A 22,044-nucleotide genomic window follows, 5' to 3' on the forward strand; every position below is an offset into this window, starting at 1 on the left:
TATTATTTCTTATCCTCTCATAAACTGATTTGTTTTCTTAATTTCCTTTTCAGATTGTTCATTGTTAGTTGTTTGGGAGTGTTTTTAAATAATTATTTGAACTTGGATGTTGAAAATGAGTAAATCACAGAATTTTCTTACACAGAACATCATTAAAACTCATCAACTTGGGGAATACTGATGGCATATTATGATCATTCACTATGGGTAAGGCATCAAGTGTTTGGCATGAGCTCTTCTAATTTATAACAATCCTATAATAATGTTTACTATAACTATTCTAATTTAACAGATGAGAAAATTAAGGCATGGAGAGTAACTTGTTCAATATTACATAGGGCGATACAGACACAGGAATAGGAAAAGAGGCCAACTCATATTATGTTTGCATTAGCAAGATAAAGCAAAGTAGCTAATGGAAAGTAGATTTTTGTTCCTTTTATTGCTTCTTAGGAGTAAATGTTCCCATAATTTTGATACTAAGAATTGAACCCAGGGCTTTATGCATATGAAAAATGTAGTTTTATCACTGAACTACACCTCCAGCCCTTTGTGCCTCACTTTTTTTTTATACTCGGAATTGAACTCAGGGGTGTTTTATTACTGAGTTACATCCCTAGTCCTTTTTTATTTTTTATTTTGAGACAGGATCTTGCTACATTGCTGAGGCCTTGCTAAGTTGCTGAGGCTGGCTTAAACTTATAATCCTCCTGCTTTACACTCTCAAGTCACTGGGATTACAGGTGTGCACCACAGTGCTCAGCTTGTGCCTCACTTCTAATATAACAGGAGTGGGAAGAATGGATGAATCAAAATCTGGTTCTGTTTCTGATGAATAGAGGTGGAGTATGGAGGAATTCTTCAAATATCAGCTAGGGAATAGAGCTGCTTAAAAGCATATTTTGTGCATAGTGCTGCAATAAACATGGGAGTGCAAATTCACAATAGTCAAGAAATGATAAAAAAAATCCTTAGATAAGATAGAAAATGGGATGTAATTCCGGCATAAAAAAGAACAAAATCCTGTCATTTGTGACAATATGGATGGAACTTGAGATCATTAAGTGAATTCAGTCAGATAAAGAAAGACAAGTAACTATGTGACATTGTGGAATCTAAAAAAGTTGATCTCATAGAAGTTGAGAATAGAATGGTGGTAACCAGAGGCAGGAAGAGTGTGGGGAGAGAGATGGAGAAAAATTGATCAGTGGGTACTAAGTTACAGTTGGATAGGAGCAAAATGTTCTGGTGTGCAATATTACATGGCAGGGTAACTATAGAAAAGAATGAACTGCACATCTCAAAAAAACTGTAAGACAGCATCTTGAAAGTTTTTGCTATAGAGAAATGACAGATATATTTAACCTGATTTAAACACTACACAACATATACATATATCAAAATGCCACGTTATACCATAAATATGTACAATTTTATGTATCTGTTAAATTTAATTTAACTTTAAAAAAGTATATTTTGTTTTAGATGCTGTGATGAGACTGAGCTTAACTTCCTCATTACTTCCTTTATAAAAAGTCAAGTTCCTTAAATTGAGGTGGGGAGGGGAATAAGATATTGTTGCAGCATTGACCAAAGCCTAAAACTAGAGGGTCCATGTCTATAAGCTGATACATTTAGTCTGAAGAAAGACACTTAGGCTGTAAGAATCTCTTTCTTTGGTATCAGATATGAGAGAATGGGACAAAAGTTATTTATGTAGTTTTGTTTCCAATTTTGTTTCCCACACCCAAATATTTCTATATTTTAGTTTTCTGTTTAAATATGCTCTTCCATAAGTGCACAGAGATGCTTTTGAATCCATTGATACACCCTGGTGGGCTGGAGATCATTGCAATGGACTGACTCAAAATTACTCAAACTAGTCTAGAACTATTTTGAAAAAGCAAAAAAAAAAATTACTTATTATGTCTGTAATAGAGAGGATTTATATTTTGAATGTAAGATTAGATTCTTACTATTTTAGTCCACTTTTGCCACACTGTGACCAGTATGCCTGACCAGATTAATGTAGACAATGGAATATTTTTTCAGACATAAAGAAGAAGGAAATTATGGCATTTGCTAGTAAATGGATGGAACTGGAGACTATCATGCTAAGTGAAATAAGCCAATCCTCCAAAACCAAAGGCCAAATGTTCTCTCTGATAGTAACACATAAGGAGGAGGGAGAGGGAAGAATAGAAGTTCATTGGATTAGACAAAGGGGAATGAAGGGAAGGGAGAGGGAATGGACATAGGTAAGACAGTAGAATGAATTGGATATAACTTTCCCATGTTCATATAAATACATGACCAGTGAGACTCACGGTATGTACAACCATAAGAATGGGATCCTAATTAGAATAAGTTATACTCCATGTATGTATAATATGTCAAAATACACTATACTGTCATGTTTATCTGAAAAGAACAAATAAAAAATAAAGTTTTCAGTTACCTCAAACAAAAGAAAAACAATGTAGAGGAAGAAAAGTTTGTTTTGGTTCAAGGTTTCAGAGATTCAGTCCATGGTCAGCCAGTGTCATCTCTCTGATCCTAAGGTGAGACAAGGGCATGGCAGAGGAAAGCAGCTCAGGATTGACAACCAGGAAGGAGGGAGGGAGGGAGGAAGGGAAGGACACACACACACACACACACACAGAGAGAGAGAGAGAGAGAGAGAGAGAGAGAGAGAGAGAGAGAGATTGAGATCTGCTTGCCAAGTACAAAATATAAACCCCAAAGAAAGGCCCCCAGTGACCTATTTCCTTCAACACACCCCATCTGCCCATGGCTATCACACAGTTAATCATATCAGTGGATTAATCCACTGATTATGTTAAAGGTCTTATAATCTAATCATTTTGCCTCTGAACATTTTTTCATTGTCTCACATATGAGCTTTTGGGAGACACCTCATATATAAATTTGCAACTCTAAAATTCTATGATTAGGTGCAATTAAAGGTGTTTACAGACAGCCAGACTGATTCCATAATTCGGCTGGTATGATTGTGTGGCAATAAACATGGGTAAGCAGGTATCTATAAAATATGCTGACTTTAATTCTTTTGGATAAATACATTGGTATAGCTAGATTATATTGTAGATCTATTTTTAGCTTATTGAGGAACTTCCATAGAGGCTATACTAATGTACATTCCTACCACTGGTGTGTAAATATTCCTTTTTGACCTTATTCAGCAATTATTATATTTATTCTTGATACTTGCCATTCTAACTGAAGTGAGATGCAATCTCAGTGTAGTTTTGATTTGCATTTCCTTGATTTTTCAAATAAATATTGGCCATTTGTACTTCTTTTGAGAAGTGTCTTTTCTGTTCTTTTTTTCTATTTATTTATTTGGCTTCTTGATTTTTAATATTGACTTTTGGAATTCTTTATATATTCTGGATATTAGTCCTTTAATAGAGGAATAACTGTCAAAGATTTTCTCCCATACTGTTGGTTGTCACTACTGTGTTATTTCCTTTGCCGTACAGAAGTTTTTCATTTGCTGCAATTCCTTTTTATTTGATTGTCTTATTTCATCAACTATAGGGCTCTGATTGGGAAGTATCTTCCTGTGCCTATATGTTGAAATGTTTCCCCTATTTCTCTTTCTAAGAGTTGGAAAGTTTCTGGTCTTATACAAAGGACCAGAGTCAACTCACTTTGAATTGACATTTGTACAGAGAGATAAGGATCTAGTTTCATTTCTTCCCATATGGATATCCAGTTTTGCTAGCACCACTTGTTAAAGAAGCTGTCTTTTCTCTAATTGTATATTTTTGGCCCCTTTGTCAATAATCAGATGACTGTAGCTATGTTTGTTTGTTCTTGTGTATTCTATTCTGTTCCATTGATCTATGTGTCTGTTTTTATGCCAGCACCACATTGGCTTAGGTACTATGGCTCTGTTGTATAATTTGTAATTTGGTATTGCTATGTCTACAGGATTGATCTTTGTGCTCAGAATTGTTTGGGCTATTCTGGGTCTTGTATTCTTCCATGTAAATTATAGAAATTTTTTTCTAGTTCTGTAAAGAGTATCACTGGTATTTTGATGGGGATTTCATAGAGTCTGTAGATCACTTTTTATAATATGACCATTTTAACAATATCAGTCATGCACATCCATGAACATGAGAGGTTTTTCTACCTTGAAATGTCTTCAGTTTCTTTCTTAAAAATTGTATAATTTTAATTGTAGAGGTATTTCAACTCCTTGGATAGATTCATCTCTAAGTATTTTAATTTTTGAAGCTATTGTGAATGTAATTGTTTTTCAGATATATTTTTCAGCATATTAATTATTGGTATACACAGAATCTATTGAGCTATTGATTTTTTATTAATTTTATTTGTGCAGTATAGTTATACATAATAGTGGCACATGTGTCATATTTGCATATGCACATAATATAATTTTATCATTCTCATTTCCAAGTACCTTCTCTTTCTCACCCATCCCCATCCCCTTCACCCACTTGAAATAGTTTATTGATCTCCATTTTAATTCATATAAATTTTGCTAATTATATAATATATATTTATATATATATATATACACACACACAGAGGATTCATTGTGGTGTATTCATACATGAACCTAGCATAATTTGGTGGATTTCATTCCTCAGTGCTTCTCATGACCTCCCCTTCTCATGTTCTGTTGTTCTCATGAAATATGAGATCCTTTTTTTAATTTTAATTTTGTCTTTTTCTCTCTAGCTTCCACATATGAGAGAAAATATTTGACACTTGACTTCCTGAGTCTGGCTTACTTCACATAGCATGATGTTCTCTTCTTTCATACATTTACCAGGAAATGATATAAGTTCATTCTTCTTTATGACTGAATAAAATTTCATTGTGTATATATACCACATTTTCTTTATCCATTCTTCTATTGACAGGCATCTAAGCTGGTTCCACAATTTGGGTATCATGAATTGTGCTGCTATAAACATTGGAATACATGTATCACTGTAGTATGATCATTTTAGTTCTTTTTAGTAAGTACCAAGGAATGAAATAAGTGTATCATATGTTAGTTCAATTCCTAGTCTTTTTTTTTTTTTTTTTTTGGTACTGGGGATTGAACTCAGGGGAACTCAACCACTGATCCACATACCTAACCCTTTTTTTATGTTTTATTTAGAGACAGAGTCTCACTGAGTTGCTTAGTGCCTTGCCTTTGCTGACGCTGGCTTTGAACTTTTGATCCTCCTGTCTCAGCCTCCCAGCCACTGGGATTACAGGCCTGCACCACTACAACTGGCCAATTTCTAGTCTTTTGAGAAATCTCCATACTGCTTTCCAAAGTGGTTGTCCTAATTTATATTCATTCCAAACATAAATGTTTCAGTGTACCTGTACTCAACATCATCACTAGCCATCATTGTTATTTGTATTCTTTATGGTTGCCATTCTAACCAGAGAGAGATAAAATTTCAGTATAGTTTTGATTTGTATTTTCCTGATTGCTAGAGATGCTGAACATTTTTTTCATGTATTTCTTGGCCATTTGCATTTTTTCTTCTGAAATATGTCTATTTACATCATGTACACATTTATGGATTGGATTTTGCTTCAGTGTTAAGTTTCTTGAGTTCTTTATATACTTTGGATATTAATTTCCTGTTGAAGAGTAGCTGGCAAAATTTTTCTCCCATTCTGTATGTAGCTCTCTCTTCATGCTCATGTTTCCATTGTTGTGCAGAAGCTTTTAGATTTGATGTCATACCATTTATGGATTCTTGGTTTTACTTCTTGAGTTTCAGGGGTCTTGTTTATGAAGTTGGTGCCTACACCAATATGTTGGACTGTTAAGTATGTGTTTTCTTCTAGAAGTTGCAAAGTTTTTACTGGCTTTGTAGCCATGAATTCTTTTAGTTTATGCTTACCTTGGAAATGTTTTTGGTTCTTTAATTCTGAACAAAAACTTTGTTGGATATAACAATATTGGTTGGAAATTATTTTCTTTCAGGGTTTGGTATACATAGTTCTAAGCCCTCCTGGTTTGAGTTTATGTAGAAAAATCAGAGGTCATTCTTATTGACTTACCCCTAAATATAACCTTCCATTTTTCTCTTAATACTTTTAAAGTTTCATCTTTATTCTGTATACTAGACAGTTTAATTATAATGTGTCTTGAAAGGATCTTCTCTATTTGGACTTCTGAATATCTTATATATCTGATTTTCATTCCCAAGTTTGAAATTTTTTTTGACATTATTTCCCTGAAAAGTTTATGCATGCCCTTAGCTTGTATCTTGATATGCACCCTAATGCTGATAATTCTTAGGTTTGTTCTTATAATGTCCCAGACTTCTTGAATATTCTGGCTGTGGTTTCTTATCATGTTTTCTTTATTGCTGAGTATATTTTCAAGATCATATAGCCTATATTTGAGGCCTGGAAATTCGTCTCCTACATGACCGAATCATCTTTTGTTTAGCCTATCTGGTGATAATTTCCTCCACTTTTGCCTAACTTGCAAAATATTTATTTCTTCTCCATTTGTGAAAGATACATTTTCAGGATATAGTAGTTCTGATTTAAAGTTATTTATTTTTTCAAAATTTGTAACATATCATTCCATTTATTTCTAGCCAGTTATGTTTCCATGGAGAAATCTGCTTGTAGTACAATGGTGGTTCCCTTAAATGTGACTTAGTTCTTTTTTCTTGCAGGTTTCAGAAACTTCTCTTTTTCTTTTATCTTTGATTCTACTATGTTGGGTTAAGGATCTTTTCTGGTCACACTATGTCTGTTTGAGGTTCCATAGGCCTGCTTGAGCCACATCCTCAGCCCAAGATTTGGGAAGTTTTTCCTATTACTTCTTTGAATAAGTTTCTATGTCTTCCCCTTTATCTTTTCCTTCAAGTACCATAAAAACCTTTAATGGTTCACCCCAAACTATGAAGGCTCTCTTCATTCTTCTTTCTTTTTATCTTTGTCTGACTTGGGTATTTCAAATGATCTGTCTTAAAGCTTAAAGTTTAGATATTCTTTCCTCTGTTTCATCTGGTCTATCATTGAGGCTTCCAACTGTATTTTTAAAATTTGTCTTATGAAGCTCTGTATTTCCAAGATTTTTGTTTGGTTCTCTTTCAAGATCTCCATCTCTTTCATGAATATCTTATTCATATTATGACTCAGTTAAACTGTTAGTGTTCTCTTGAATATCATTTGGCTTCATTGTAATATTCTTTTGAAATATATCAGGCATCTTTTTAATACAATTTTTTGAGTTCTTGTGTTGTATCATGTTATCTATTGAGTTATTGTGGTCTAGAGGTGTCATATGACTTTATTTTCCCCGTTTCTTATATTTCTGTGTTGAGATTTGCATATCTGGTGCATTCTTATCCCCAAAGGGAGATAAGCACATGCCCAGATGTGGCACCAAGGTGGGACTGTGGTGGCAGGACACTTAATATCAGGCTCTAGCCCTCAAAGGAAAGGAACAGGTTGCACGTGATATAGGAAAGATGTGGCTAGTGAGGGCTACAAGTTCCTACCATCTTTTCTGGCATTGGTTAATGTCCATGCATGGTTGACCACCCTCTTTTCCCCTGTGGACAAGTGCTCTGGTCTCTGTTCTCATGGGTGGTGCTCTCTCTTCCCCTTTGTGCTAAAATACCTCAATCCTGAAATACAGGACACTTAGTGGGTTTGGATGCTGGGGTTACAGCCTCCTTTCTTGGACAAGTTGTGTCAATGAGGATGCATTTCCCCTTACCAGTGTTGTATGGTGTATATAAGATCCCAGAGATGCAAATATGCAGGCGTTTCTGCCCTTTAAACTAGTATGAATTAAAATAATAGCTCCCTTTCAAGATGGTGTCAGCCATAGCAGTCTATTCTCTGGAGTTGGTTGGGGGACAATGTGAATTCCTTTTGAAAAACGAAAAGTATGGTGCAGATTTCAGGTTGTTCCCTAATTGGTCTGTAAACCTGTGACCATTGTGAAACTTTTTGTAGTTAGGATTGTCAGTGTCCATGGTGATGGAGTTTGCTGGGACTCTCTCATTCAATCTTTCCCCTGCAAAGTAGAGTAACCTCCTCCTCCAGCCGGGGAGTCAGTGTTGTATTTGTCAAGGTGCTTTCTCTTTCTATGCTGTCATTACAGGTCTCAGAATCTTACAATGTTCCAATTTGTCTTTCTGGGTTCTAGCATTCTCTTGCAGTAACTCACCTCAAAATACAGCTATGCAGATCTTTCTTTGGTTTTTCTTTGTGGAAAAGGAGGTGAGTGCTGGCATCTGCTATGGACCATTTTAGAACTCCTAACATTGATGTTTTGTGAGACATATGTGAAATATCACTGAGGGGTGGTTCTGATTACTTCCTTTATTATACAACCAACACAGAATCAAGTCTACCCATCTTATTTTTTTAGTTCTTACTCATTTTTTTTGGGGGGGAGGCAGGTATTATATATCATTTCCTCAATGCAACCGGCTCAGACACTTGGACTAGGTCAGGTCTTTCTGTGATTCATTCTTATTGCACTTTGTACTTCACACTTGTAGAACCTATAAATTTGTAAATGATCAATTTGTGTTACTTTTAATATCTACCATCCTCATTAGTCTGTATCTTACATGAAAGCAGGGATAATTTTTGTTTCATGCATCAAAGTGCCTAACATTTTTTCTGGCACATGGTTGACAGAATATTGATTGAATGAATGAATAAGGATCCTGAAGGATCTGTGGGTTTTGTAAGGAATAGATGCTCAATAAATATTTGCTTAATGAATGAATGAGTCGATATATAAATAAAGACTATAGGTTTTATGTTCTAAGGTGCTATGCTACTTCTACAAACTGTATCTTAGCCCAATAATTAACTTCAATCTTCTTCACTCCATGGCTGTAAAGAATCTGTAAAACTATTATCTAATTCAGCAAAGCATTGTTTCCAGATATATAATTGAAATCCATGTGTGTGTGTGTGTGTGTGTGTGTGTGTGTGTAACTGGTATGCAATATAATTTATATATTAATCTCAGAATACCAGGCATTTATGTAAAAAGGAAATGTAGAATATCCAGGTATTATAAGAGTTCCAGTAGTTGAAATAAAGGAATTAAAGAAGAAAGGGATACAAAATGAGTTTGGAGGAATAGAAATAATTGAAAGAGAAATTATTCATTGTTTTTGGATTTACAAAAATTACTTCGTTGCTCCTTCTTTCCTTTATTTCCCTGACTGTACAGAACATTTGCAGTAGAGCCTTTGTAAAAGGTCTGGATATCATTCCATGAACATTGGGAAGCTTTGAAAAATAGATTCTGATCAAGGAGTTATTGGGTTCTAGAAGAAAAAGCATCTTCCTCAGTTTACTGAGAGAACAAGAAGATGTACAAAAAAAAGAGAACAATTCAAGACTGTATATGGTGAAAAATAAAATTGCATGTAACATATTATTGAAAAGTACAAGAAAAGATGATTTTTAAAAATCCTCATTTCTACTTAGATATTTTTGATTTGTATCTATGGCTTCTTTTTCTTGTATGTTTCAACCCCCTTCTTGGTGATGGAATTTGACAATTTTGTTAAAATGGATTCATATAATTTCTCACTATTGTTTTAGTTGTCACAGACTTTTGCCTCTTCCCTATGTATATTTTACCTTTTCTTCTCATATCCCTTTTAGCCTGAAAATCATTCTCTGTGACAGAAGAACATCAGAAGGAGTAAAATGGAAGGTGAGGAACAACTTCTTCTAATGTCATTCCTCAATTTTATACAATTGACTTTAAGTAGTTTTTTTTCCCTATTCATTCTTTCCTCATCTTGTTCTGAATATAACTAAAGTGTGTCCTTTCTGTTACCCATACATTATTTTTGCAAGCCTTGATGCATTTGGGGCCTTATCAATTCTTCACCTTTTAGTGATACAGGAAGAGGCCACTCCAATTTCTTTTCACAATAAAATGGAGAGAGAAATACCTGGATCAGAGATCAAGAAAGGAGAGATTTAAGTTATTTGTAGAAAATAAAATGATAGCTGGGCACAGTGGCACACACCTGTAACCCCAGTGGCTCAAGAGGCTGAAACTGATGGATTGAAAGTTCAAAGCCAGCCTCAGCAAGTTTGTGAAGCTCTTGGCAACTTAGTGAGACCTCTCTCAAAATAAAAAAAAAAATGGCTGGGGATGTGGCTCAGTGGTTAAGCACCCCTGGTTTTAACCTCTGGTAAAAAAAGAAAGAAAAATAAAATAAAATGATAATTAACTCATAGAGTTATTGTGAAAATGACTCATTTAAGTCAATACACATCAAATATTTGGAATGAAACCTGGCACACAGTAAATGCACAATAAATACTGACTATTATTTCTCGGATTATGATGATGATTGTTGTGTCAGTGAGCATTCCAGCTGAAAACATATGTCCTGCTCATATTAAGTAATTTGAGTAAGGTTAATACAGAATCTACGTACAAAATTGTGAGCAAGGGATAGAGAAATGATAAAATATAGTGTAATATTCTAAGTATATTCATAGGAAGTGATATTAACCCAAGGTCTAAAGGGGTTATAAGTAGGGAGTGATTCCTAGATTCCTAGAATCATGAGTAGATACAACTATTAAAGAGTGTCACTTAGCAGAAACTATGATATTTGGTTAAAGGAAGCAGCAAGCCTGCAATGATCTTGCAGGGTGGTAGCTTAAAGAATAAGTATGTCAACCTCTCTCCTTCCAATCACATACTGGTATTTCTCATTGGCTAAACACTAACCAAAGCTAGAGATGGGGCACCTGTTGATGAAGTATACATAAAGTAACCTTTAGGAACACAAAGCAGAGTGAAGAAGGTTTAGGAGTGGCTCTGGAGGACAAAACAGAAGATATCAGTACAATCATGAATTTAGGTATAGAAAACAAGTTGTGAGGCGTCTATGGTGTGACCAGGTAACTTGTGGCATGCTTGGGGATTTCTGTGGGAAGATATGTGTGTTTGTACCTCAAAAATGATATCTCTATCAAGGATACTGCCCTAATGAAAATTTCTATCTTTATACCATTTATACTTGTTTTTCCTCAGACCTGTTTCAATCACAGTATGTCATACCTCTCCTGAAAACGTTCATGTCATTTTAAGGGAGCAGATATGTTACTGGTATTTAAGAGATGTCTGAGAAAGAAAGTATAAAAGAAGCTTGTTTCAGCAGTTGGTACTAAAAAAATACCTTGAGTTTAAATAGTCGACCTTGTGAACTTGCAAGCTTGCCCACCTCCCTTCCACCACCACTATTTCTTCTGCCACTTCACTCTATAACAAAGGAATAATAATAACATTAAGAGGTAAATTGATTTCTTAGAAATCAGGAAAAGTCTGATGAGGAAAATTCCATTTGAGGTAGGCATTTGTATTAGCCAGTTTTCTGAAAATATAATGAAATACCGGAGGTTGGGTATTTTAACTCACAGTTGTAAATGTTCAAGGACATGGCACTAGTATCAACTTCGCTCTGGTGAATGCCTCATGGCAGATGGCATTACAGTGGTGAAAACCATTATTGTGGGTTTGATCTATATCGTTGCCTCGTCCACTTTTTAAATTAATTGCTTCTTTTTAGTTATACATGAAAGAATCCATTTTGACATAATTATAAAAGCATGGTATCTAGTCCATTTTTTATATTTTTATATACCTACATATGGATTTTTAAGCAATATATGGTAAGATTCATGTGTACATTCTTAAATTAACATCCTTAATTAATACATGTTACAGCTATTAATCTGCATCTATTTTTTCCATTCAGATTGGAGTTATTGCCATCTAGTCAGGTTAATATATATAAATCTAGTTCATTCCTCTGATATTCACTTATGTGAATTATTCTACATTTGATTTATTTATTCTCAGTTTTCAATTACTTACTATTTCAGAGAAGGCCATTCTTTAAAATTCCAAAATGTCCACTAGTCATATGAGAAATTCAAATTAAAATAAAAATGTGATATTACCTCATACCTGTTAAAATAGCTTTTATTAAAAAGATAATAAGTAGTAGTAAGGATATAAAGAAAAGGAAAGACTGGTACACTTGTGGTGGGAATTTAAATTAGGATAGTCATTATGGAAAGCAGTATGGCAATTTCTCAAAAAATTAGAAATAGAATCACAATATCATCCAACAATCTCATATATCATATTATATATATGAGATTATATATATGAGATTATATATATGATATATGTGTGTGTATATATATATATATCCAGTATATTTGTGTGTGTATGTTGAGATACCTGAACTACCATGTTCATTTATTGTAGCATTTTTCATAATAGCTATGCATATGGAATCTAAGTATCCATCAAAGGATGAGTAGATAAAGAAAATGTGGAATATACATACAACGATATACTGTTTAGCCATAAAAGAAGAAAATTCTGTCATTTGTGACAATATGGATGAATCTGGAGGATATTATAATAAATGAAATGAATCATGCATAGATGATCTCATTCATGTAGAATTTAGAAAAATTGAACTCCTACAGCAGAGAGGAGAATGGTAATTACTGGGGTCTGGCAGGCAAGTGGATCATGGTGGTTAGGGAGATGTTGGTCAAGATACAACAGTTAAATTGGAAGAATAATTCCAAGAAATCTATTATACAACATGATGACTAATAACAATCTATTATATTCTTAAAAATGGCCAAAAGAACCAGGCCACACATAGGTAATTCCAATGACTCAGGAGGCTGAAGCAGGAGGATTGCAAGTTCAATGCCAGTCTCAGTGACTTAGTGAGACTCAGTTTCAAAATTTAAAAACAAAAAATTAAAAAAAAGATAGGACTTAGAATGTAGCTATGTTAAAGCTCCTTGAGTTAAATCCCCAGCACCTGTCCTTGCAAAAACAAAAAACAAAAACAGGCTATGGGAATAGATTCTCAATTTTAAGACTTAAGTGTTCCTGTCACAAAAAAAAATGACACAAATGTGAGACAATTTGTGATAATAAGCTTCATTCAACTATATCACAATGTATACATGTTTCAAAACATGATGTTGTATACAATGTCAATAGTTTTTATTTGTCAAATAAATAAAAATTTAAAAAATGTGTTTTTTCCAGATATACAAATGCAAGAATATTTCTACAATAGAGATTCTTAACCTTTTTGTGCTATGGTATTCTTTTGAGAATCTATGAGGTGTTTACAGACCCATTATTAGGAAATTGTTTTTCAATACATAAAATACAATGCCTCAAATTACAAAGAAAACAAATTTTATGAAAATATATTATTCAAATTATTTTTAAAAACTATGATATGAAAATGTGGTTTTTTTTTTTTGGTACTAGGATTCAACCCAGGGGCACTTAACCACTGAGCCACATCCCTACCCCTTTTTTATACTTTTAGAGTCAAGGTCTTGCTAAGTTGCTTAGGGCCTCGGTAAGTTGCTGCAAATGGGTTTGAACTCGTGATCCTCCTGCCTCAGCCTCTCACGTCACTGGGATTACAGGAATGCAGCACCATGCCTGGTGTGATTCTTTATAAAATTCATTAAATAATAAAATCTATTAGTGAGTCTAATAGCTACTGTAATTTAAAAAAATACCAATTAGTGTAAAAATATTCTCTGCACAAATAAGTAGAATTAATGTTACTGCAAAGATATATGTACTAGTAATAAAACTGGCTTTTTGCCTACATTCCTCATGAAAATAAATGCTGTACCTCAGTTAGTGCAAACAAAGGTGTTTATTTTCCATCCAAGATCATGTATCCCCTGAAGGCTTCCAGACCTCAAGTTAAGACTATTTACTTAAAGTATGTACTCAGGAGTAGATTTGTTGGGTCACAAGATTGCACATTTTCAGCCTGAATCACTCTTCAAAGTGGCTGTACTAGTTTTTACTCCCATCAGCAGTATTTGAGAATTTGAGAATTTGTATTGTTTCACACACTCAACAAACCTTTATATTGTTTTTCATTTTGATGGGTTAATATTTCACTGTTGTTTTAATTTGAATTTCCTTTATAACAAGTGAGCCCAAATATCTTTTCATCTGTTTACTGGCCATCTGTCTTTCTTATTGTGGTGAACTGCTTTTGTCTATCTTCTATCAGGTCAATGAAGTTTTGGGGAAGGAAAATGAAACAGTCTTTGCCCTTCTCTATAGAACTTTTCTAGCTGTACCACTTTCTGACTTAATAGAATGTTTCGATTTTTCTCATTGTGATAAAAGTCAAGGTGGGTGTGCTCAAGCAAGGTAAAATCCATAATGGTGTGATATAAATATTTCTCTGCTGCAGTGGAGGAAGGGGAGAATAGCAGCAGGAAAAAAAAAACAGTGGAAAAGTTGTTGGAATAAGTAACAAGGATGTAAACAAGGACAGTAGCATCATTGGTGGTAGAAAGAAGGGTGCTAATGTAAGAGAAGATTTGAATAAAGGTTATAAAGGATTTTTCATGAGAAGGGAGAAAATTATAAGCCAAAATGAAGGCCACAGAAATATCTTGGAAATAGGGGATAGTTTTGCCTTTTCAGTCTCTGTGTGTGTGTTATGTAAAATAAGTAACTAACAAATAACAAGCTCTAATTACAAAGGTAAAGTTTTTAAAGCAGTTGTTTCTAGAGCTTAATGCAGTGTCAGTTCAATTTTTGCTTGTTGTTGAACCTGAACTTTGTAACTTACATTCAAATCTCAACTTGAGTAGTTGTAGCTGTATAACCTTGGGCAAATCATTTTTCCTCACTACATTTATAGTCATAAGACTTGCCCTTCCCCAGAATTATTGTGAGGTAATAAGGTAGCATATGTAAAGTATTTGTTGAATGGATCAATCAAAATTGATATTCTTTCTGGGTGCAGTGGTGCACACCTGTAATCCCAGCAGCTTGGGAGGCTGAGGCAGAAGGATCTTGAGTTCAAACCCAGCCTCAGCAACTTAGTGAGGTCCTAAGCAATTCAGCAAGATCCTGTCTCTAATAAAATATAAAAAGGGGCTGGGGATGTGGCTTGGTGGTTAAGCACCCCTGGTAATTTACAGTTTTAAAAAGTATTATTTTCTTTTTTTCTATTATATTTATGTTTAAAGTAATAACTCCTGGTGATATGCATAGTAATTTTTAGTTACCTAGACTCTATGAATGATAAGAACATGCCATTCATTTCTTATGCCAGATTTAAAATTACTAGAAATTATAAGAATCCACATAAATACTATATCCATGCACTCTTAAAAGTGCTTTACATTAATTAAGTCAAGGATCTTCATTATGAACTTAAGAGATAGGTACTATTATTATTCCCACTTACAGATGGGAAAATAAACTAAGGCATAAAGGAGTTCATTAACATATCTAGCATCATACAAATATTTGTGGTCCTGTGTCTGCATTTTAGCCACTGTATTCAGAGAGGAATGACCTACCTTGTTTTATGCAATTTTTGTGTCATGCAAAGATTCAAATCAGGTTCCTCATTTCCTTCAGTTGCACAAGGAAATATTTGGGATTTCAAGACCATTTTACTTGTTAGTTCCTTTCCCTTAAAAGTTTTATAGTTGTTTTACAAATATTATTTTAATTGAAATACCATGTGGTTATATTATAAAATAAAACTTTTTATAGTGAAACATTTTAAAAAGTGGGGAAAGGTCAGTGGAGGATTGGGGGAGAGATAGATTATATCTTTAACATTTGGTTTTAAAATCAAGGAGTTTTTTCTATTATGGAAAATACCACAGTGTCTGGTCTAGAAATCTATTACCTACTTTCAATCTCAGTCAGTCTTGCCTGAAGGAAATAGCAGCAGGACTCATAAGAGTAAGTTTTCATTTGTTATTAATTTTTTCCTACAACACAGAAGCAGACTCTGGAAAGCTAATAGTTGGGACCTAGCAAGCTCACAAGCATACTGGGACTGTGACAGTGCATGCATATACTGGGAGTGTGGCCTTACAGAGCTGAAGCAGGCTTCCAAACACAATGGCAGCAAGCCCAGAACAGAGCCTCTTTCCTTGCCCTGTCAAAAGCTCTGGCCAACACTGAAATGGTTCTTTCTGCACTGGAGAAAGCAAAGTGAATAGTAAGCCTTTCAGACAAAGAGAAAAATATGTATGCAGCTGGTATGAAGGAGAAGAGAAATTAGGGAAGGGCAATGAGGAAGATGTCGTGGGCCTGAGACTGACAGAATGGTTGTAAGGTATAGAAAAGATTGCTGTGCCATAAAAAGTGAGCAGGCAGGTCTCCCAGTGCACCGGGGGTAATGGTGGTGATGGTGTATGTTTGCTAGTGGGTTAGATTATTTTGAGGGGTGGTAGTGGTGATTACTGTCATAATCTTGAGTGGGATGGATTTTCCCTTTCAGTTATGTAGTATAACTCTTTATTTAATTCTCTTTTGAGTTCAAAGTAAAAGATATTTTTTTAAGTAACTGACATAAAGTGAAATGGAAAAAATGGCATTCATTTTGGCTAAGAGTAGAGTCTTATTTTGTTTTGTTCCTTTGCTCACTATACCTGTCCCTACATAAATACATTTTTAAAAGATTCATTGATTTTTATTAATTTTAATATCCATGTTCTTAACTATTAATGAAAATATGCTATTTAAAGGAAAGAAAGAAACCTATCTTTAATATAGCTCTTAGTGGAAGTGATAGTGAAGGCTTTTATTTCCCTTTGTGTGTATGAATGTGTCTGTTGAGTGGAAAGGAGAATGCAACTGCTGATTAAAACTGAATTATGTTCTTTGGCAAAGTTTGGTAGTTTGGTATTTGTGGAAACTTCGATTGCCTAATTTCTGGTGAGGGAAATATATGTATTATATACGGATTAATTATACATATGTAGGAGTATTTTCACTTGAACCATATGAAACTGCCATTTTGTTGGTTAAAAATATTGCTGCTTATCAGCAAGTCTGTATGGTTACATAGTGTGTGTGTGTGTGCGCGTGTGCACGTGTGCGCATGGGCGCGTGTGTGCATGCACATGTGTGAACATGCATGCACATGTGTGTGTATATACACATGCACATGTTTGAAGGAAAGAGAGAACAAGAGCAAGAGAGAGAAATGAGATTGAGAGAAAAATGGAGAGAGAGAGAGAGAGAGAGAGAAGGGAATGTGTGTATCTGGCATATCTATGTCCTAGTAAAAGTTACAATTTTAGAAATCTGTGTATCAGTATTCAGGAAGGCTTGTTGTACAACCATAAGGATGACACTAATTGTGGAGTTCATTTAGTTTTTCCATAAGCCATCTCAGAAAGATGGCTAACATTCTGCTTTTCATATGTTTCTAAGGAAGGTAGTTAAATCACTTCTTAACTCTATTTCAGTGATTTTTGGGTCTGACAACCTTTACTCTCCAGATATTTTGGTCATATGTATAAGCTGAATCCTTATAGTGCTATTTAAATCTGTTCAATCTGTTTTGAATTCTGTATTCCTTGCAGAATAAGAAAGGAAACAACTCATCATCATAAAAAGTAATAATAGTAATCTGTAGATGGCAATTAATCTTATGAGTACAATGGAAAAATTAGTAGTAGATTACATAAATATGACCAAAATCCTCTCAGTTCATTTGTTATAAAATCCAGTCCCTGCAGATTATTTACTGTTATTAAACTACTTTTGTTTCTCTTGGAGAATGAACTTTTAGAAAACTGTGGCTGCTGTTTTAAAATCTTGCTTTCAGAGAATATATTGAGCACTTATTACATGCTTCAAACTATTCTAAGTTCTATATTCTGGATATTTGGATCTGATTTAACAGTCTCCATAGTGATATATTTTTGAGAAATAATGGTCAAAAGCATAGGGGGATACATAAACTTAGTGACAAGGCTTATATGGGACAATAAAGTCCTGAGGCCAATTTTCTTCTATGCATGTATATCTTTAGAAGTACTAGTAGAATTTAATGGCATTTGATTCAGAATACCATGGAATAACTATCCTGGACAATAGCCTGCCTTATCACAAATTTCCTGAGGAAAATACACACTGGAAACAATGGTAACAAATTTACACATAGGCAGGATCATTCCCCAGAACTCTAGGCAGAGAACTGTGGTAGGTAAAGCTGGATCTTATGGTTCATTTCAGAGGCCTTATGGGGCCTGTTTTCCTCTACCTTAACACAAACCTGAATCTCAGAGCCTTATTTGAAATCTACCTGCAGTGTGACATGATTGCATAGATAAGCCTGATTAGTAAAAAAAGAATAGACAGCCGACCACAATCATGTACTTATGTGTCATGGAATCTGATCAGTCAGATAAGTATTTATGGTGGTGACTGGGAGAACACAAGGGTTTTTAGGTGCTATCTCTGTCATTCTAGAATTGTACATGCACTAAATAAGAAAGGAATTAAAACAGTACTTTTGGGGCTGAGGGCTGGGGATTTGGCTCAAGCGATAGCTCTCTCAACTGGCATGCTTGCGGCCCAGGTTTGATCCTCAGCACCACATACAAACAAAGATGTTGTGTCCGCCGAGAACTAAAAAAATAAATATTAAAAAATTCTCTCTCTCTCTCTCTTCTTTAAAAAAAAAAAATAAAACAGTACTTTAAACATAATGGAAATCAGCACATAGTCAGCTGGGGTGCTATTTAGAAGGATAGCAGCTTGACTTAGAGAAGACAAGAACACTGGTATCAGAAATATGTGAAAGGGCAGTGTAAGGCATGCTAAGGATTTGGGTATTTAAAAACATCATGCTTCAGCAGTGTAGAGCATGCTTAGAAAAGAGACTAGCTACAGGAATATTGTTGGGAAGCATTTGTGATAGTCAGATAGACTAGAATCTGTTAGAATCAAGAAAGGTAGATAAATTCTAAATATGTAAATGAAGTTATTTGGTAGTAAATTGGTTGAGGGAAGGGAAGAAGTAATGGTGACTTCCAGGATTCTGACCTGAGCAACTAAGTACAAAATGGTACCGAAGAAAGAGCAAATTTCAGTGTATGGATTTAGTATCACATATTTCATTTCAGCATATACACGTTGAAATACTTCTGAGACATTTGGTTAGATGGCATATGTAAATACATATATGCAATAATATTGCACTTTATTAATCACATTACCATATTACAGAAACAAAAGTCTTTATCTGTCTCTTCTCCCTTACCTATAAGCCTAATTTTCTTCTTCCCCACTGAAATGATCACCCAGTCCACGAACTCAGTGTGCTTCTCCACATTACAGGACCTTTTGTCTCAAATGTCCCCTTTCTCCAGTCAGAATATGCATGTTATTCTGATTTGCTAATATTTTATTGTAATAGGGAATACAAATAAAAAAGTGTAGAAATTATACATGAACAGCAATTTTTATAAATTAAACATACCTTTGTGATACATACCAGATAAAAAGAAACAGAACATTATCAGCTTCTCAGAAGCCCCTATTACTTTCTTCTAGTTACTATATTCCAAGGAAAATCACTATGCTGATTTTTAGCATCAGAGATTAGAACCATTTGTTTATAAAATTTATATAAATGGAACCATATGGTATGTACTTCATTGTATCTAGTTTATTTCACTCAACTTTATGATTTTAACATTCACTGATGATGCAAAAATGCAGTAGTTTGTCATTTTTACATTACTCAATAGTATACCACTGTGTTTCTGTACCATAAGTTATTCAAGTGATGGACATTTGAATTGTGTTCAGTTTGAGACTATTGTTAATAATGCTGTATGAAATGTTATGTACACGGTGGTGTTTTGCTACATATGCACACTCAGATATGTTGGTTATATATAAGTAGTTGAATTGCTATGTCATATGGTATGTATATGATTAATTTTAGTCAACATAGGCAAATACATCTACAAAGTGGTTATACTGACCCAGTCTCTCCTGCCCCTCCCCCCAATATAATCATGCCGTTTCTCTTAAGTTTTGGGTAATTGAATAACAAAGATGTCAGAATTATGCTCTAAATCAGAAAATACAAAGTTCAGAAATATTATTGAATAGGCAAGTAAGTATCTTATAAAGAAAGTCTGGAATTCAACACCAGATATATACCTGAATATATGATTGCCCCACCTTGGCACTGAGCTTGGCCAAAGGGATACAGTCTATAGGTCCATAGACAGCCGACCACAATCATGTACTTATGTGCCATGGAATCTGATCAGTCAGATAAGTATTTATGGTGGTGTTTTGCTACATATGCACACGAACTGAATTCCTCAGAAATGTTTATAGCCTCATTTAGAAAATGAAGATTGGGTAGTTGAGATTCCCAAAGATCCATACAGGGAGCATAGAGTAAAATATACCAGGGTGGAAAAAATTCAAAGCAGGCATTAACCATATTCAACTATAATCATTAAATCAAACCAAAGTGAAACAAACAAAAACTTCACATAAAATATTTGAATTTAAGAATGCTATATCTGAGAAAAAAGAATAATATATCTGAGTTGTCATCAGTGAAAATGGTAGAGTAACAACTTTCAGAATACCTTTCATACTTAAAAGCAATGTGAATGCTGGGAAAAAAATGAAATGTTTTCAGCACTCTAAACATTAACCTAAGGCTTGCAGAAATCTATGGAGCATTTATTAAAGAAAAATATTTAACTTTTAGTAAGAACAATGAGTTTTATAGCATTTTAATGTGTTCTATTTGCATGTCCCCCTGCCAGCTCCATAGTAGCCATGAAATCAAGAATGTATAATCAGTGAGACCAGCAATCTGGCAGCAACTAGAGAGAGCAGAATGGGGTGGGTACTTATTTAGCCACATTACCAGAAAATTGTTGTCATTCAACCTTCTTGTTGGCTCTCTGGAAAATCTCATGTATATAAGTCTGATCTTTAATTTCCCTAAGAGGTTCCCCACAGTCAATATTCTACCCCTTGGGATATTTGTAAAAAATAATCAGAGAAAATTTTTAACATCATAGCCTCCTGAGGTGATAGATAAGCATAGGGTCAAACAATAGCTTAGTCAAAAAGCTTAAAAGAAAAATGTAGGGAATGAGATATCTGTAGGAATGTTGATGGGCCTATAGTAAAGATACAACAATGAAAAGATCAGGGAGAGAATTGAGATTTATATGAGTGAAGGTTTTGTATATTATTGATATTAGTCAAAAGTAGAGTAAAAGAAATGACAGAAATTAAGTGGGTATGTTGCAAATATTTCAAAGAAAGTAGTGATGGAAGAATAAAGACATAAAACATATAGAAAACAAAGAATAAAATAGCAGATATAAATCCTACCTTATTAGTAGTTACATTAAATTTGAATTGATTAAATATGCTGACCAAAAGGTAAAGATTGACAGAATAAAATTTCAAAAATGTTGTTCAATTTTCTGTTTTCTATAAGACACACATTTTGGATACAAAGGCACAAATAGGTTAAAATAAAAGTATGAAAGAATATATTATGCAAACCATAACCAGAAGTAGATATATTAATATCAGACAAAACAGGTCTTTTTTATAAACATGTTTTAGGCAAAAATTATTACTAGATACAGATAACATTTTATGATGATAAAAGGGTCAATTCCTCAAGATGATATAATAATGATAAATATATGTTCATCTAAAAACTGAACCCAAAATACATGAATTGCAATGTGACAGATTGAATGGAGAAATAGACAAATTAACATTACTATTTGACACCTCAATACCCAACTTTTATAAATGGATAGAATAAGTAAGCAAAAGTTAACAAAGAAATAGAAGTCTTAAGCAACACTATAAATCAACTAGACATAATAGACATCTATAGAAAAAGTTCATCCACCAATAACAGCATATACATTCTCCAGTGCACATGGGATATCCTTCAGCATGGACCACAAGTTAAACTATAAAATGAATCTCAATAAATTTAAAAGAATCTCATCTATTTTAAAATTGAATATATTGCATTATCAATTAATATTCTGGCTATTTTATGGATGGCATTATTGAAATGAATAAATAAAATCTATCATTATTCTAAAAAAATGAATTGAAATCATGCAAAGTGTGTTTTATTACTACAT

The sequence above is a fragment of the Callospermophilus lateralis genome, chromosome X (assembly GCF_048772815.1).
Source record: "Callospermophilus lateralis isolate mCalLat2 chromosome X, mCalLat2.hap1, whole genome shotgun sequence".
Taxonomy (NCBI): domain Eukaryota; kingdom Metazoa; phylum Chordata; class Mammalia; order Rodentia; family Sciuridae; genus Callospermophilus; species Callospermophilus lateralis.